We start from the raw sequence: 19,491 nt of genomic DNA on the forward strand, positions 1-19,491 counted from the left end.
ACTTCCCCCTACCCGCCTATGACATAACTGTATGTCATATGTCGGTAAGGGGTTAAATAATGTTATATTGTAATAGTTCAGACTTTTACGGACAAGGCGATACCAATTTTGTTTATTGTTCTTTTTTTACTTTACAATACTTTAGGGGGGAAATGGGAAAAGTTTTTTTTTTAACTAATATTATTTTCTTTGTACAACTACAATTTAACAGATTTCTACTAGTCCTCCTAGTGGCTGGAACCAGTTGGATCGCCTGCACTATATCCAGCAATACTAATGTATTGCAGTATATTATGTTTTTGACAGGCGCCTGTTAAGCCCTGGAGTACAAAGATGGCAGACCTGGGGGCCTTCATTAGGACCCCAGGCAGCCATGCTAACCATCGGCGGTCATGCGGGGGCGGGGCTAAGATCTGTCTACCCCCTTTTTGTAATGCTTTAGATGCCGCGGTCACTATTGCCCACAGCATATAAGGGATTAAACGAGCGGGATCACACTCAAGAGCAATCCCGCTTGTTATGGTGTTGTATAATGCGGGCTCAGCCCATACTCCCCCTACCCAGTAAAGTTTCATGGTCTATTGGAGATATTTTGTGTGGAGGTCTCTGAATTTGAGAAGTTTAGCAGCACCCCACAGTTCCAAAAGCCATAACATTTTTATTTTTTCATCTACATAGACGTATGAGGGTGTAATGTCCGTGGCTGCGGGCTGTCAGCTCCGTTCTCCCCCTGACAGCATGGAGATTCCCCAGAACATTATCGACCCGTCCTGTATTGTCTCAGTCAATCCACTGCAAGTTGGGGACATCCCTCCAGGGAGGACTTTTGGGCGCATGGCTGACCGAAGGAGAGTCCTCCGCTGGGGACACGCCTCTAGACTGGCAGGTCACGCGGGGATCCGTAAGACCCGGGATTTGATTGTCCATCATTTCTGGTGGCCGACGCTGCCCAAAGATGTTATGGACTTTGTTTCCTCCTGCTCTTTGTGTGCAGCTAACAAGGTCGCTCACTCCACACCCGCTGGTCTGCTCCAGCCATTGCCTGTGCCCGATGCTCCCTGGCAGCATATAGCTATGGACTTTGTTACTGACCTGCCTCTCTCTGCCAGATGCAGTACTGTCTAGGTGGTGGTGGATCGATTTTCGAAAATGGCGCACTTCGTTCCTCTAACCGGCCTTCCGTCTGCTCCTCAACTGGCCAAGCTGTTTATCCAAGACATCTTTCGCCTGCACGTTTCGCCGCAGCATATTGTGTCTGATCGGGGGGTTCAGTTCACCTCGAGGTTCTGGAGAGCCCTCTGCGGACTTCTAGGTGTGAAGTTGGACTTTTCCTCGGCCTACCATCCTCAGTCCAATGGACAGGTCGAGAGGATCAATCAAATCTTGGAGAACTACCTGCGTCACTTCGTCTCTAAGCAGCATGATGACTGGGTGCAGTTGCTTCCGTGGGCTGAATTCTCCTACAACAATCATACCTGCGAGTCCACAAGGAACACTCCGTTCTTCATAGTCCTTGGCCAACACCCACAAATACCTCTCCCGGTTCCTGATTCATCCAAGGTACCAGCTGCTGACGCGGCCTTTAGGGTCTTTCTACAGATTTGGCGGCAGACTCGATCCTCCATCCTGCTGGCAGTTGACCGTATGAAACAGAGGGCGGACACAAGGAGAAGAGAACCGCCTCAGTTTCTTCCGGGTACAAAGGTCTGGCTGTCCTTCAAGAACATTTGACTAATGGTGCCGTCATGCAAGTTTGCTCCCAGGTTCCTCGGACCATTCGAGATCCTACAAAAGATCAACCCTGTCGCCTATTAGCTTCGGCTGCCTCCTACCCTCAAGATCCCCTCCTTCCATGTATCCCACCTGAATCCAGTCGTCCTGAACCGCTACACCAAGACTCCTAGCCCTGTGGTTGTCGCCAGCGGCCCTTCAGACACCTTTGAGGTTCAAGAGATCCTAGACTCCAAAAGAGTGAGACGAAAGACCTTTTATTTGGTGGATTGGAGGGGATTTGGTCCTAAAGAGAGGTCTTGGGAGCCAGAGGAGAACCTCAATGCTCCTGCTCTTCTGAAAAAGTTTCTCTCTCGCTCTGGTCCCAAGAATAGGGGGCGTAAGAGGGGGGGATGCTGTAATGTCCGTGGCGGCGGGCTGCCAGCTCTGTTCTCCCCCTGACAGCCACAGCCACAAGTCGGCAAGTGCTGACCCCAGCCTCCTCCCCAGGAGAAGCCAGCGCTCGCGTATACTCACCACAGCCGGATCCGATAGAGTGTGCGCGTGCACGCTCGTGCCTGCTCTTAAAGGGGCAGCGCGCGCACCGGACCTCGTTCATGAACCTTGACCCGTGAGTACTCTGGACTAAAAGATGGGTCCAGCCCCCTAGTTCTTTGCCTGAGCTTTGTTGTGTATTCCTAGTCTGTCTTGCATATGGCCTCCTAGTGTTTCCTGCTCCCAGTGTTTCTGTTCCTGTATCCTATACTTGTATCTTGATCTAGTGTCGTGCTGTGCTGTTTACTATGCCTGTCTGGCTTCTCCACACCTGATGTTCACCTGCTGCCAAGTTCCTGCCAAGCCTGCCTTACTACTGTCCGAGCTGCCACAGGTACCTATACGAACTATAGAATTTGACCTGCGTCCTGTTGGCCAGCTGCCTTACCGCCAAGACGGTACGGCCCAGTGGGTCCACGAACCTAACGTGACAGAGTTGTAGTTTTTCATGGCACCATTTATTGTGCCACATAATGTATTGAGAAGCAGAAAAAAAATGATTTGTCGGGTTAAATTGGCAAAAAACAGCAATTATGCCATTTTTTGGGAGGATTTGTTTTTACGGTTTCCATAAGGCGATAAAAACTACATGTTCACCTTATTCTAGCGGTTGATAAGATTATGGCGATACCAAATTGATATGTTTTTTTAATGTATTACTGCTTTTAGAAAAAATAACTATTTGCTAAAAAAAAAAAAATCTCCTGCAGACTGCTTCCTGTTTCCTGAAGATGATTTAAGACCATTGTAGTGTGGGTATGTAATAAATATGTTTGGTGGGTATACCCTTTTAATGCTCGATTAAACTGGACAATTATCGTCACGCTTCGTTAATCATCGTTTGTAAACGAGCCGTTAGACCTGCATCTGTGGCTCCTGAAATATAATTAGCTTCTGATAAATATTATGTGGCCACAGATCACTGTGTGGAGCTCGGGCAAGGCATCATGAGATATGTAGTTACCAGAGCTACAGATGTAGCGATCTTCAACTTGACTCTTGAAATTTTAACTTGACTTTTTCAATTACTTTTGTTGTGTGATATCACGCTGCAGCACGTTATCAGAGTCAAGTTAAACTGTGCTACATCTTTGTTGCACTATGGGGTCATGTTACTGTGTGGGTCACTATGGGGGAATAAGACTGTGTGGGGCACTATAGGGACATCATACACTGTGGGGCATTATACTGTGTGGGGACACTATCGGCGCATCATGCTGTGTGGGGGCACTATAAAGGCAGAATACTATTTGTAGGCACTATGGGGGAAACTAAGCCAATGTCACTGGTCACCTGAAGACATAGTCTCCTGGCAGTCAGGTTGCAGGAGGGAAGTCCAGTAACAGCACATGCCCATGCAGGGCCCGATGCTGATATTGAGGGCAAGGTGATGGCACAGAGGGTTGTGTCATAGCGTTGCTGCGAGGGGAGTAACCAATAGTAAGGTTGTTAAAGAGGAGAAAGAAGGATGTTAACATAGTGTGGTAGAAATTGCATATAGTGTCTGAGGGATCTGTTGTGCTGAGCAGCAGGCTTTGAATATCCGCTGTGAGGGTTTAGCATCAGGAGAGGTTGGTACAGCGGTTTCTTAGTAGCCAGAGACAGGGACACCATGCATTAAAGTTCATAACAGGGCTTTGCCTGTGTTTTATTCTTGTCAAAGAAACAGCCTCTTGCACAACAAGGCAAAATACAAAATAAATCCTGCTCGGCTGAGCACTAACTAAACAAGATATTATCTAACTATACCAAGTGCCTTCCTACCAGGCACTGGACACAAAGTAACACAGGTCTTTTACTCACATAGAATACAGGCTACTCCAAACAGAGATGGACTAGGGATTGGGGAACCCGCCCTGCTCTTCCCCAATCCAACTCCAGGCCCTTTTTCCGGCTTTTCCTTAAGCCGAGATTGGAAAGCTAGAGCTTTCTATTGCAAAAATACTCATTCCCTGGAGCCTAGGATACATATGACAGGATTCTAGGGGAAACGTACCTTCCCTCAATGACTTTACCTGTCACTGTCTCACACCGCCTTGAGTCAAGCCGGGGGTCCGATGGCAGAGACTGAGAGACATTGAAAATTGTTGCCTGGTCAAGTTAAAGTCAGAGTGTATAACGGGCAGAAGAAGTCTGGCTGCCTCAAGGCCTATTTTTCAGAGTGAGTAGACTGGTGGGGCAAAGAGGGACAAGTTCAAATCAAGTCAAGTGTTATTGCTCCTTCTGCGTACCAGAGTGCACGTTCAAGTGCTGCACTGTGTTCTGAAAATGATAAGCTTAAAGTTACTATTTAACTGTTGTTAAAATTACAATTAATCATTTGAGCGGTACCCCTTTCCAAAAAGGACTTCGACTGGGACTATGCTTGCCACTCCTTTGTTGCGCAGATTTTTAAGCAACGTGCATGCTTGTGACTGTGATTTCGCATAAAAGGGAGCATGGCAACTCACGGAGGGCGCAGGGCAACCCCCAGTTAAAGTGACTGGTGCATTCCTGAAAGTTATGAGTTATGGGACAGGCTGTGATAGAGAGCAGCCTCTCAGAGACCCGTAGTGGCACAGTAGGTGGAGCCACTGATGGCGGGTGAGGTCCCTGGTCCCAGTTTAAAGGCCGCTGAGAGAGATTGTGCCACTGTTACCAAAATAAAGTTATCTGTTCGACTGCAATTGTATCGTCTGGGTCATTCTGGGGAGCCCCTTTCCCTTTAAAGGGAAGCTGCAATATGGAGCTGTTTGAATGCTTATATAAGGAAATCACATTACTAACAATTCGATAATATGATGTAATTATCAGAGTCACAATGAGCAGTCATCCAGAAACAACCCAGCAGTGTTCTAATAAAATCTAATTTCCCATCGCTGTCCTGATTTTCAGCAGTGAAAACTCCAGTTTTTGCACACAAGGGCGAGCATATTGGTGTGATCTCATATTTCTTGTCAAACACTAATAGATTTTTGACAAGTCAAATGATTGCATTCTGCAAAAATATACTTGTCTTACAATCACTTCCACTTTCTTAAGTTTATAAAAGATCCAACGTCATAAAGGGAGGGTATTCACAGCAGAACCTCCCTCTTTATCGCCTGAACGGAGAGTTGCTATGTAAAAGCTGCTTCTGTTCTGGCAGATGCAGCCCACCCGTGAATTACATGGACGGCTATTCATTTGGCTTATTTCTTCTTTTATCGGGATGTTCCTTTCTAAATGCAGCTGCCCCGGATGTGACAACCCCTTTTGTTATGTGGCATGTATTTTTATAGTCAATGGTTTCAGTTGGCTGGTTTAATTTATTTTCTGAATGTTTGGGACCCTTCTTGCTGTTTCATTAATCTAATATCCTTTAAAAAAAAATGATTAAAAAAATTGTGTTTTTTTACGTATCCAAGAGAAGTGAAGATTTTTTGCCTATTTTCTTCAAATATTTAACAATTTAATCTGTGCAAATTGTAACGCCATGGGCTACAGAATTTGCAAGAGTTAAAGAACACACGGAATTACAATGGTAAGACAGGTTTATTTAAGCAAAACAAATGGTACGTATAGTTGTATTCCCATCTTAGACATTTATAGAATATTTATAGAATATTCACAGGATATGCCATAAATGTATGATAGATGCGGGTCCCTCCTCTGGGACACGCACCTATCTGGGGACCCTCTGACCTACCTCCTACCTTCTCTTGCTCTTACTACTCTGTTCTCACTGTGCTACGTTGTTTTTGGAAACTGCCATTCACTTGTATGGGAGTTACGAAAACAGCATAGCTTAGAGAGCTCGGCTGTTTCCATTCTCCCGAATACCTTGTCAGTTAGCGACTAGAGCTGAGCAAGAGCAAGAGGAGGTAGGACAGGGGTCAGCAGGTGGGTGCTACCTCCCTTGAGATGGATCCTTTGGATATGCCATTTATGTCCAAGTTGAGAATATCCTTTTAAAGAGGATCTGTCACCAGATTATAAGTGCCCTATCGCCTACATAATCTGATCAGCGCTGTTATGTTATTAACAGCTGTGGTTTTTATTTTGAAAAACTATCATTTTTTAGGAAGTTATGAGCAATTTTATATTTAGTTTCTTAAAGACCAACTGGGTATGTTTTTACTTTTGACCAAGTGGGTGTTGTAAAGAAGTGTATGAGGCTGACCAATCAGTGACCAATCAGCCTCATACACTTCTCATTGTTCCAGCCCAGCATGATCCACAGCACAGTGTGATTGTGCAGTGAAAGAAGCTGGGATGGAACAATGAGAAGTGTAGGACACTGATTAGTCACTGATTGGTCAGCCTCATACACTTCTTTACAACACCCACTTGGTCAAAAGTAAAAACACGCCCAGTTGGTCTTTAAGAAACGAAATCTAAAATTGCTCATAACTTGCTCAAAAATGATTGTTTTTCAAAATAAAAACCACTGTTGTTATCTACATTACAGCACCGATCAGATTATGTAGGAGATTGAGCATTTATAATCTGGTGACAGAGCCTCTTTAACTTCCTGGAAAGCTTCAGGTCAATACACAAACAGTGGTGGAGCTTTTCGTCGGTCTCTGCCTAAGTGGCCCAATGACGTTCACAGTGATCGAGAGTCTGTTGTAATCTTTTAGTACCTTCTGGTCGAGCTCTGCCCGACCAGTCTAAAGCACTTAATATGTTTTATATATGTGTGCTGGCATAAAATCAAGATATACAGTTATGTCCTTTTAAGGTGCCATACATATATCCTAGATAGGTATATCAGGAGCCGTCTGCCAAATTAACTTATGATTAGAGATGAGCAAATTTGTTGAAATTCATTTTGGGTCCGATTCGATCCGAATAAAATTGCAGTGGATCGCCCCAATTGCCCTGACTCTCTTAGGACTTCTAATACTATATAAAAACCCATTCAAGCTCTTTGAGGCTAAGCCAGCATTCATAATGTTATCGACCTATATCCCTAATGATTGGCTGTGCTAGAGGGAGCGATAACCGCAGTGCATATTGGAAAAACTGGCTGCAAGGCATTATGCTTAAGTCCGCCAGAGGTCACGTGATCTTTTTGATAGCGTCTGATGTTAAAAAATCTCCTGCATAAACATAGAATGAAATGATAAACTCCTGGCTGCTTGCAGTTGCCATTAGAGGGAGCCTGTGAGCTTATTGCATGTTGTTTAGACATTGAACTGAATAATAACATAGTATGCATAAGCTCCTGAGCTCCCCCAGTTCATTAGTTAATTATATGTCTTTGCAGGGGATTTGTAGATCTGTATCAGGAAAACGAAGTTTCGGATGCTAAAAAGATATATAAACAAATAAGTCAGAACTGAATTTGGGACTTGGTAGGACTTGTGACGTGGACATTCTTTTTAAAATGACCAGTTCTATTTCTAACTGATTTATGAATAAGATTTAATTTGCCTGCCCCGAGGAAAATTAAAAAAACCCAAATGGAAATGGAAAGAAAAAATACTAGATTTAAGTCAAAGACGATGTGCTTATAAATATCTATTCATATATCTTAGTATCTATTAAATACTTTACAATGTAACTCTTCACACATCAGCCGGTATGTCCCCACATAGCAACTCAAATATCTTCTACAGGAAATGTCTTCTACAGGCCAAGACGGAAAGACTTTATTTTCCCGATACCAGATAGCACTATAACAGCAAAGGTAACTACTGATCTACACATAAAATTCAAGAAACTTATAGAAACAAACTGATAGAAACACTGCTTCTGTTTTCTTCAATTAACATTGATAAAGGGTCATTTCACAGAAACTTGTTCTTTCCATTTATCAGTCTAATCTTTTCGTTGTAGAATTTAGATCTTCACAGATAGTGTCAAATAACTAATTCCACTCAGCAGCCGGAAATGGCAGATTAAATAAACCTGTTCAAACATCCTTCTCAGCATCTCCAAAGTCGGTGCTCCACTAAACTTTTACTATGACCAGCTTGTCTGAGCAGAATGACATTGAATATTGCAGGACCTTTAGTTCAGGTTATTGACCAAAAGATTCTTGTGTCCTTTGTTTGTAGGTGGTCTGGAGGGAAGTTTCCTTAGGTTTTGGATGAGATTTTATCTTGAAATAAAAGCAGAAGCAGCACACCCGATGCCACTGAATGACTGCAACACTATATCTCAAATATAAAAATAAATAGAATACTACAGTCTGCTGTACTTAGTAATGGATACAAGCTTTTGTAGCTAAAATTAGTTTTAATAATATTATTAACTTTCAAAGGGGTTTCTGTTTTTTATTTAATTTTTTTCTTCAAATAAAAATCTTAATATATAAAAAATAAGTTAAATATATGTATATAAAAAAAAGTTATACAACTTTCTAATATGAATTGGGGCAGATTTACTAACGCTGGTATTTCATATGCCAGTCTTAGCCGACTGCTGCACACATATCTTGAAAATAAATCTGCTGCGTCTGCCCTCTGGCCGTGCGCCATAATTGTGGTGCAATGACCGCGGCAGTTCTCCATCCATTTCCACCCCACAATCAAACATAAAATAAAAAATATATACTCACCTCACCGCTACTCTTCTCTTCTCTCCTCCAGGAAACCTCAGCATGTAAATTATGCTGCAGATTTTAAAAAAAACGCACCGCGGCATCCACTCGCTGCTCTTATGTTGTAAGTTTTCCCTATTAAATTCAATGGGGAAGGTAAAACCCGCAACAAATAGACAAATGTTGAGATTTTTGCGACGGAAAAGCAGTGATTCCACTGCAAAAACTGCAAATAAAAAAAAACTTTTCTTGTTAAAAAATAATGAAAAAGGTTCATACTTACCACTGGCCTTGTCATAGAAACGAGATCCTCTGTTCTAAGTGCAGCTCCTGCTCCTGGGATGATGTTTCATCCCATGTGACTGCTGCAGCCAATCACATGGACTGCAGTATCATCCCAGGATGCCGGGATGTACTCAGAGTAGAGGGTCGCATCGCTATAACAACGGTGAACGGAGTGAAAATGAACAGTGATTCCACCCGAAAAACTGCACCACAATTTGGTGCGGTTTTTCAGGCGTAATTTCCTGCAACTTCCAGGACACATACGCTATGTACTTTTACGCAGCGTATCCGCCCTGTGTGTCATTACCCTAAGGCCATGTTCAGACGTGGCAGAATTTTTCCTCTGCAAATGTTAGTGCAGATTTGGGGCAATTACGCAACGAATCTGCACCAACATTTGCATATTTGACAGGTAATTCAGACGTTGCAGATATCGCAGCGGACTTGCCACAGATTTAAGTTTTTGCATTGCAGAGGCTGAAATACGCAGTGAAATTCCGCTGCTTCTCCGCAATGTGCATGCTGCGGAGGGAAAATTCTGCACCGCAGCCTAATTTCCGCACAGTTATTTTCTGCAACGTCTGAACTAAGTTTCCTAAAAATGTATAGAAACAGGTGTAAAAAACGGCTGCTGCAGAATTCCACTGCGGACAGTCCACAGCGGAATTCAACAGCAGCAATTCTGCCACGTCTGAATGTGCCCTTAGGGTATGTTCACACACTAGACTAAAAACGTCTGAAAATACGGAGCTGTTTTCAAGGAAAAACAGCTCCTGACTTTCAGAAGTTTTTTAAGCCACTCGCAATTTTGGCGGCGTCTTTCGCTGCATTTTTTATGGCCGTTTTTGGAGCTGTTTTCTATAGAGCCTCTGAAAAACGTCTCCAAAAACGTCCCAAAAAGTTACCTGCACTTCTTTTTCGCAGCCGTTTTTTTACGCGGGTGTTTTTCAAAACGGCCGTGTAAAAAAACGGCCCATCGGAACAGAATGCTGTTTTTCCCATTGAAATCAATGGGCAGATGTTTGGAGGCGTTCTGCTTCCATTTTTTTTGGCCATTTTCCGGGCTTTTACGGCCCAAAAAACGGCCGAAAATAGGCCGTGTGAACATACGAGTCCTAAAATCCCCACTAAATATATAACTGTCAGTATAAGCAAGCAGCGGCTCATTGTAATTTTTTATATTTTTAACTTATTTCTCCGGACCCATAGAACCACATTGGGTACTCTAAATAAAGTAAATTTTATCACAGACCATGAATAGTTTCTCTTGAATCTGAGTGCATTCCAGGAATCCCATATCCATTTTCGAGTGAAGGTCCCCTTCATTTCCATGACCTCATCCAATACTAAAAATACCTCATTTGTTATGCAGTGATTTTGCTCAACTCACTTCCATAACTCAGCTGTTACTGCTGTGCTGCCTTTCATTTCTTAGAGGAACTTCTAAATGTGATTCTTTGTGAACCTCAGACACTTTCAACTCACTCCTTGTTCTTTTCTTTAAAGCTCAGCAACAAACACAGCCCCATATGCTTATATTAGCTAATCTAGTATTAAACATATTGCCTGTGCAAAATGTTGGCACCTATTAATAAATGTTTTCATTTTTTATTCTTTTTTTTAGCCTTACTTTAAATTCTTCCTTTGACTACATAAGCAACAGCTGCCTAGCTTCCTCTTCAGAGCTGGATCTAATACCGCTACAAAAATCTAGGTCAAAACACTTGGAATGCATGAATATCAAACAGAGTTTTCAAAACAGCAAATGAATACATCTTTAACTGGTGACATTTTCCTGTAGCATATGGTTGGAAACTCAGGGGACTGCATGCTTTTTGATGAATATGTTCCGTCAAAAACTAAGGAATGGCAGTGGGCATATGTCACCTTCTGTTTTGCCTTATGAAATGATAATGGAAACTCATAGAAGGATACCATTATCAGAAGACTTTTTTTTCTATCTTTTGTCCAATCGCAAAGTAGCACAATGTCTACGGGCTGAGTAACAAAACTCTTTAGTTGTGATATTGTATGAAAGATAACCGTCAAAGGTGAGTAGCTGTTAAAGCAGATACTGTTATCAGTCGGGGAATGGGAAAATATTTAAGATATAATGCACCTCTGTCCTTGAAGAACTTGCAGGATACACATTGTATTTCCTGGCGTTATTCAATTTTAATTTACTCCTACGAAGATCATCTGATATCAGTTGATATTAGTGTGGACAGTGAATTTATTCCAGCAAAGTATTGGTGCTATGGTAAAGGGATAGTTTAATAGCTATATGGTAAAGGGATAGTTTAATAGATATATGGTAAAGGGATAGTTTAATAGCTATATGGTAAAGGGAAAGTTTAATAGATATATGGTAAAGGGAAAGTTTAATAGATATATGGTAAAGGCATAGTTTAATAGCTATTTGGTAAAGGGAAAGTTTAACAGATATATGGTAAAATTATAGTTTAATAGCTATATGATAAATGCATAGTTTAATAGCTATATGGTAAAGGGAAAGTTTAATAGATATATGGTAAAAGGATAGTTTAATAGCTATATGGTAAATGCATAGTTTAATAGCTATATGGTAAAGGGAAAGCTTAATAGATATATGGTAAAGAGAAAGTATAATAGCTATATGGTAAAGGGAAAGTTTAATAGATATATGGTAAAGGGATAGTTTAATAGCTATATGGTAAAGGGAAAGTTTACTAGATATATGGTAAAGGGATAGTTTAATAGCTATATGGTAAATGTATCGTTTAATAGCTATATGGTAAAGGGAAAGTATAATAGATATATGGTAAAGGGATAGTTTAATAGCTATATGGTAAAGGGAAAGTATAATAGCTATATAGTAAAGGGAAAGTATAATAGCTATATGGTAAAGGGAAAGTATAATAGCTATATGTTAAAGGGAAAGTATAACAACTATATGGTAAAGGTATAGTTTAATTTTACTAGCTATATGGTAAAGGGATAGTTTAATAGCAATATGGTAAAGAGTAGTTTAATAGCTATATGGTAAAGGTAAAGTAAAATATATATTATGTGAAAAACAAAAGGACATGACATTGGTCGGGGGACGACGACGACTAATCAATCTTTATTAAAGTACAACTCTAGTAAGACTAGATTTGGAATCTTACCAGTAGACAAGCCTGAATAAAATGGTGGGGGATATTATAACATTACTTTCTTGCTAAATCACTTATTTTTTCAGGTAAACTTTTAATTGAAGGAGTGACAGATATTTCTAGTAGAATGTACACTACCGTTCAAAAGTTTAGGGTCACTTAGAAATTTCCTTATTTTTGAAAGAAAAGCACAGTTTTTTTCAATGAAGAGAACATTAAATTAATCAGAAATACACTCTATACATTGTTAATGTGTTAAATGACTATTCTAGCTGCAAACAGCTGGTTTTTAATGCAATATCTACATAGGTGTATAGAGGCCCATTTCCAGCAACCATCATTCTAGCGTTCTAATGGTACATTGTGTTTGCTAACTGTGTTAGAAGGCTAATGGATGATTAGAAAACACTTGAAAACCCTTGTGCAATTATGTTAGCACCGCTGTAAAGAGTTTTGCTGTTTAGAGGAGCTATAAAACTGACCTTCCTTTGAGCTAGTTGAGAATCTGGAGCATTACATTTGTGGGTTCGATTAAACTCTCCAAATGGCAAGAAAAAGAGAGCTTTCATGTGAAACTCGACAGTCTATTCTTGTTCTTAGAAATGAAGGCTATTCCATGCGAGAAATTCCTACAACGGTGTGTACTACTCCCTTCAGAGGACAACACAAACAGGCTCTAACCAGAGTAGAAAGAGAAGTGGGAGGCCCCGCTGCACAACTGAGCAACAAGACAAGTACATTAGAGTCTGTAGTTTGAGAAATAGACGCCTCACAGGTCCTCAACTGGCAGCTTCATTAAAAAGTACCCGCAAAACGCCAGTGTCAACGTCTACAGTGAAGAGGCGACTCCTGAATGCTGGCCTTCAGGGCAGAGTGGCAAAGAAAAAGCCATATCTGAGACTGGCTAATAAAAGGAAAAGATTAATATGGGCAAAAGCACACAGACATTGGACAGAGGAAGATTGGAAAAAAGTGTTATGGACAGACGAATCTAAGTTTGAGGTGTTTCGATCACACAGAAGAACATTTGTGAGACGCAGAACAACTGAAAAGATGCTGGAAGAGTGCCTGACGCCATCTGTCAAGCATGGTGGAGGTAATGTGATGGTCTGGGGGTGCTTTGGTGCTGGTAAAGTGGGAGATTTGTACAAGGTAAAAGGGATTTTGAATAAGGAAGGCTAGCACTCCATTTTGCAACGCCATGCCATACCCTGTGGACAGCGCTTGATTGGAGCCAATTTCATCCTACAACAGGACAATGACCCAATGCACACCTCCAAATTATGCAAGAACTATTTAGGGAAGAAGCAGGCAGCTGGTATTCTATCTGTAATGGAGTGGCCAGTGCAGTCACCAGATCTCAACCCCATAGAGCTGTTGTGGGAGCAGCTTGACCGTATGGTACGCAAATAGAGCTGTTGTGGGAGCAGCTTTACCGTATGGTACGCAAGAAGTGCCCATCAAGCCAATCCAACTTGTGGGAGGGGCTTCTGGAAGCATGGGGTGAAATTTCTCCCGATTACCTCAGCAAATTAACATCTAGAATTCTAAAGGTCTGCAATGCTGTAATTGCTGCAAATGGAGCATTCTTTGACGAAAGCAAAGTTTGAAGGAGAAAATTATTATTTCAAATAAGAATCATTATTTCTAACCTTGTCAATGTCTTGTCTATATTTTCTAGTCATTTTGCAACTCATTTGATAAATATAAGTGTGAGTTTTCATGGAAAACACAAAATTGTCTGGGTGACCCCAAACTTTTTAACGGTAGTGTATTTCAGGTAGAATATGCCAGAAATGTCTAAGAAGTAGAGGTCTGACCTGAAAGGTTCCCTCTTTTTGGAGAAAGGGGGTCTCGTGTCCTGCATTGTGCCGTAATTGCCAGGCTAGGAGTAGCGGGAGTGCAGAGGATAGCATATAGGGTGTTTATGAAATTGCCTCTCCCCAAAATAAACTCCTTTATTGGAAATGTCCTAGATTTCACAACAAATACGCACGGATCACACTGGTGAACTCCCGCTCCCCATGTACAACCTAGCATTGCAGGTTGCCCAGGTAGGTTTGGGAAAAGCATGGGGGTTCTTGTTGTCAATATAACATACACCAGCACTTCACTCTCGACTGGGAATGAGAACCTATTTTTTTCTATTTGATCTTTGTTACTTCTAGTATGTGATACACCTGATTTTGTTTATGATGTGAGAATTTGGACATGCTGTATTAGTTGGGCCTTTTTAGTTGCAAGGTGCTGGACCCATAAGGGTTCGTTCAGACGTGGCAAAAATTTACCGCTGCGGATTTTGCCGCAAATTCGTGGCAATTATCTGTAGCAAAATTTTCATATTTGACAGTTTATTCAGACATCACAGATTTTGCAGCGGACTTGCCGCAGATTTCAGTTTTTGCATTGCAAAGGCTCAAATCCGCAGTGAAACTCCGCTGCTTCTCCGCAACAGACTGTGTATGCTGCGGAATGTAAATTCCACACCGCAAGCTAGCTTCCGCACTGTTATTTTCCGCAACGTCTGCACTAATTTACCTAAAAAGGTATAGAAACCAAAGAACAAAAAGTCTGCTGTGGATTTCCACTGAGGCCTGTCTGCAGCGGAATTCCACAGCAAATCCGCCACATCTGAATGTGCCCTAACAGGATTTCTTGTTTTATGTAAAAGATAAACCAGCAAAAAGGGAAGTTATGGAACATTCTATTATATATTTTATGTTTTAATTCATCACCATTTATAAGACTTCTGCTTGCCATCAGTGAATAAGAATGTTTTTGCTTACATCCAGAGGCTGGATTCACACATTGCGTATTTGTTGCAGATTTTGGTGCACATTTTTGAGTATAAGTTCTTCCTTCATACTTCCCTTTTCTTTTGAACCTACTTTTGTCTTTAGCTAAAAAATCTGCAACAAAATCTGCAACAAATACGCGATGTGTGAATTCAGCCTTATAATACACACATCTGAGGGTTTTTTAGAATTGTATGATCAATCAAGCTCAGTTTTCTCTTTTAGGTGCCCTGCACATGCTGCAGATTTTGTTGCAGAAATCCACACACAGGAGAAACAAGCCCTATCAGATGAATGGAACAGAGTTTTAGTCACAGAAATTTCTGCAACAAAATCCGTAGTGTGTTCAGGGGGCCTAAGTTTACATGCGCAAGTTACGGAATTTCATGATTTAAATCTGTATCATAACAGCAGATAAACGCAGGTAATTCCGCAGGTAAAATCTGCACTCAATATTACTTTTTGATGCGTATTTAGGTGCGGTTTCTACAACTTCTCAGATACAATTCTGAGACAAAAACACAAGTTTAATTGACATGCTGCAGATTTTACAATATGCACTGCAAGTCAATTTACCTGAAGAAAAATTTGGTAACAATGTAGATGAGGCTACTTCAAATTTCATTTACTTTGCTGGTAGTGTATTCTGCTATGGATTTGCAGTAGGAAAATCTGCGTGACAAATCCATACGTAACGTGCATTGTGGGCATGTTGTCTTATCCTGATAGCTTGCTACAAAGTATTTAGCACTCAGAGGATTGTCTAGACTGGATCCAACTGTAGCAAACGCTCAGTTTTTATCCTCTGGATGTAAACATGTACATTTCCATTCATTACCAGCAAACAGAGATCTTGAAAACAGTAAGTAGTAGCATAACAAGGTATATTAGAAAGTTGCATAAAGATTCATTATACAATAATTAATCTTTATTTACATAAAACTGTAAATCCCCTTTAAGGTCACTGTAAGGCTGGGTTCACACGACCTATTTTCAGGCGTAAACGAGGCATTTTACACCTCGAATTACGCCTGAAAAAATGGCTCAAATACGTCGGCAAACATCTGCCCATTCATTTCAATGGGTTTGCCGACGTACTGTGCAGACAACCTGTAATTTTTATGCGCAAAATAACAGTGTCGTCGTAATTTGAGCTGTTTTTCATTGACTTCAATGAATGACAGCGATTTCTCACTCATTACAGAATAAAAGTCTAAGGCCCCATGCTCACGAACGTGCTTTTGCGACCGCAATTCCCCCGAAAATCCACGGGAGAATTGCGGCCCAATTAATTTCCATGGGCCCGCGATTTGCGGTCAGCTCGCGGGTGACACTCTGACTCGAAAATCATGGCTGTGCACAAGGCTACGGTCGTGTGCATGAGGCCTAAGTCTAGCCCCAGCCTTAGGCATCATGCACACAACAGAACGGACACACGGACCCGCAAAAAAAATTAAAATGGATGTATGAATGGCCCCATAGAAATAAATGGTTCATTATGTCATCTGCAAAAAAAACAAACGGATAAGAAACTCAAGAAAACAACAGTCGTGTGCATGATGCTTTAAAAAAACAAACTGTCACCTTCCCAAAAAACTGCAGCTGACATCTCAGTTCGCCTGCAGATGCCTCACAGACTCTGCCGCTTTTTATCTCTTTCTTCTGGCCCCCACCGTTGCTGAGATATCGGTGCCCTTAGTTTTGGTGCCTGATATGCAAATGACTGTCAATTGGGCGAGTGTGACTGACACTTTGACTGTCAAGTGGGCGGGTAAGACCTGTCACTTGATAAGGAATAATCGCCTACTTGACAGTCAAAGGCCTAATTTGCATATCGGCAACACAAACATATCACAGCGCTGGATGAATGAATGGTAATATCCTGATAATATCCTGGTGTAAGCCTCAACAGGACTTGGCCCACATTCCCTTAGTGGATACCAAAAATAGAAGACGCGAGACACCACATCCAAAAATAAAGGGGATTTATTCACCCACAAATGCGACTTTTCAACCCAACAGGGCCCTTCTCATTCACCCACAAATGCGACATTTCAACCCAACAGGGCCCTTCTCATTCACCCACAAATGCGACTTTTCAACCCAACAGGGCCCTTCTCATTCACCCACAAATGCGACATTTCAACCCAACAGGGCCTTTCTCAAGCATGCTTGAGAAAGGCCCTGTTGGGTTGAAACTTCACATTTGTGGGTGAATAAATTCCCTTTATTTTTGGATGGGCTGTCTCGCTTCTTTTATTTTATTCATTTGCATATCGGACACCAGAACTAATGTTCCGATATCTCAGGAATGGTGGGGGCTAGAAGAAAAAAATAAAAAGCATCGGAATTTGTGAGACACCTGCAATCTAACTGAGTTGTCATCTGCAGGTTTTTGGGCAGGTGACAGGTCATCTTTAAGCAGCTGAAAAGACAACCCGACCCCGTACCGATGAATGTAGCACAAGAAAGGAATAATAGAATGGCAAATTAATGCATTTACACAAAATTATATTTTAGAATTATGCAGCTATATTAACCGAGCAAAACTTGTTTGTGCGTTAGCAGTGAGGATCAGAAAGGAAAAGTTGAGATATTAATTACGCGTTCACTGTCAATGTAGCGGAAAATGTAATTTATACTGTAGCCTGCTTGCAAAAATGCATGCTTAATTTAAGAACTAAAATTATTCAAATAACATTCAGAATTTGATTATTCGTTTAATTGAAATGTGGCTCCTGCAGACTGCACCGCTTCCATGAATTACATATCACAAACTCAGCAATACTTACATGCATTTATCTCCAAAGATCTGTAAGGAAATGTTACACTGATATTCACTAAATAAACCATTATTTCAATATATATAAGGTCAAACATCATAGAGTGACATAGACAAAGAACAGTGATACATAACTATGGAAGACATCTCTTTGCAAAAAATTCCTCGATAGAAAAGGTCTGCCTGATAATATGGATGCCAATATGGTTTTATTAACGTTAATATCCATTAGAAAATGAATGTGAAAGCATGTAGTACATCTAATTAACCTATAGGTCATGACAGAAAAAAATAGGTCACTATGCCCTTTAGGGCAGCACTTCTCAATCTTTTTCTGCTGGGGTCTCACCAGTCAAACCATTGTAATGCCTGGACTTCATATTGGATGTAGTCCATGACAAAATTTATGAAAATTACCTCGATTTATCTTAAAAATTTGAGTCCCAGCTGAACATTAGAATAAGGACAAAAGGAGTCAGTTATATGGCTAAACCAGAAATTGGTACTACAATAGTAAGGCCTGTGCAGGATATTTATTCATGTTGCTTATATAGCGCCAACATAATCCGCAGTGCTGTACAGAGAGTGTCATCATTCACATCTGTCTTTGTCCCCAATGGGGTTAAAAATCTCAGAATCATGAGGGCCAATTTCAAAGGAATTAACCTATCATTATGTTTTCGAGTGCGGGAGGAAAAAAACCAGGAGAACATACAAATGCTATGCAGGGGTAGTCTTTTGTTGGATTCAAACTCATGACCCCAGTGCTGCAAAGCAGCAGTGCTAACAACTAAGCCACCTCGCTGCCCAATAGGTTACTTTTGTCAAAACTGCCACCCCAGCTACGCCTCACCAACAACTAGTGTACTTCACCAGTAACGCCCACCTCACAGTTTGAGAAACTGCTTTAAGGTATGTTATCTAATGGGTCACTATAGACCAATTCATTCATATATTCTTAAGCAAGGTGGCATAGTGCCACTCTAAGGCAGTATTACCTGCCAAGAGAAATAACAATACAGACAAGCAATACAAATAAAGCAATGTAAGGAATCTTTGCACATATCTTGCAAAGTACATAGTTACTTAGTATGTTTGAATAGAGACATATGTCTATCAAGTTCAACCAAGGGATAGGAGGAAAAAAGCTGTTTATGCATATTACATACGGCATTTAAAGACACAGTGCACAGAATTAACCAGACCATACTTCTGGCATATATATATATATATATATATATATATATACATACATTGCACATACAGAATCAGGTTCAACCCCACAGGAATACTCTAGCTCACACTAATGTAGCACTTTCATAGGGTAATGTGGCTGCACTGTGCCTGCCATTGTTTTTAGGGCATTGTGCTGTCATCTAAAACTAATGACTTCATAAACCTGACCCTCTTTCCGATCTTTTAAAGTTTAGAGGTAAAAGAACACTTCATGATTACTTAGTAATGTGTTGTATTTTTCCCTCTCCAACTATTGTATGTAAAAATAATTTGAAGCATAAACATAAAAAGAAAAATCAAAATTTTTTGTTTCCGTGGGTTTTGTTTAAGCAGTTAAATTCAATGATAGACGAAAAGCCATTTCACCTGAGTCTTTATAGACCGTGCCATGAAATATGTGTTCACTTTAGACATTGAAATATCTTTACCTCGAAAGGTGAACTGGAAGTGAGCTCACGGCTCCAGAATGCTGGCCACCGTGACAAT

Source organism: Rhinoderma darwinii, chromosome 3 (assembly GCF_050947455.1).
Source record: "Rhinoderma darwinii isolate aRhiDar2 chromosome 3, aRhiDar2.hap1, whole genome shotgun sequence".
NCBI classification, from domain to species: Eukaryota; Metazoa; Chordata; class Amphibia; order Anura; family Rhinodermatidae; genus Rhinoderma; species Rhinoderma darwinii.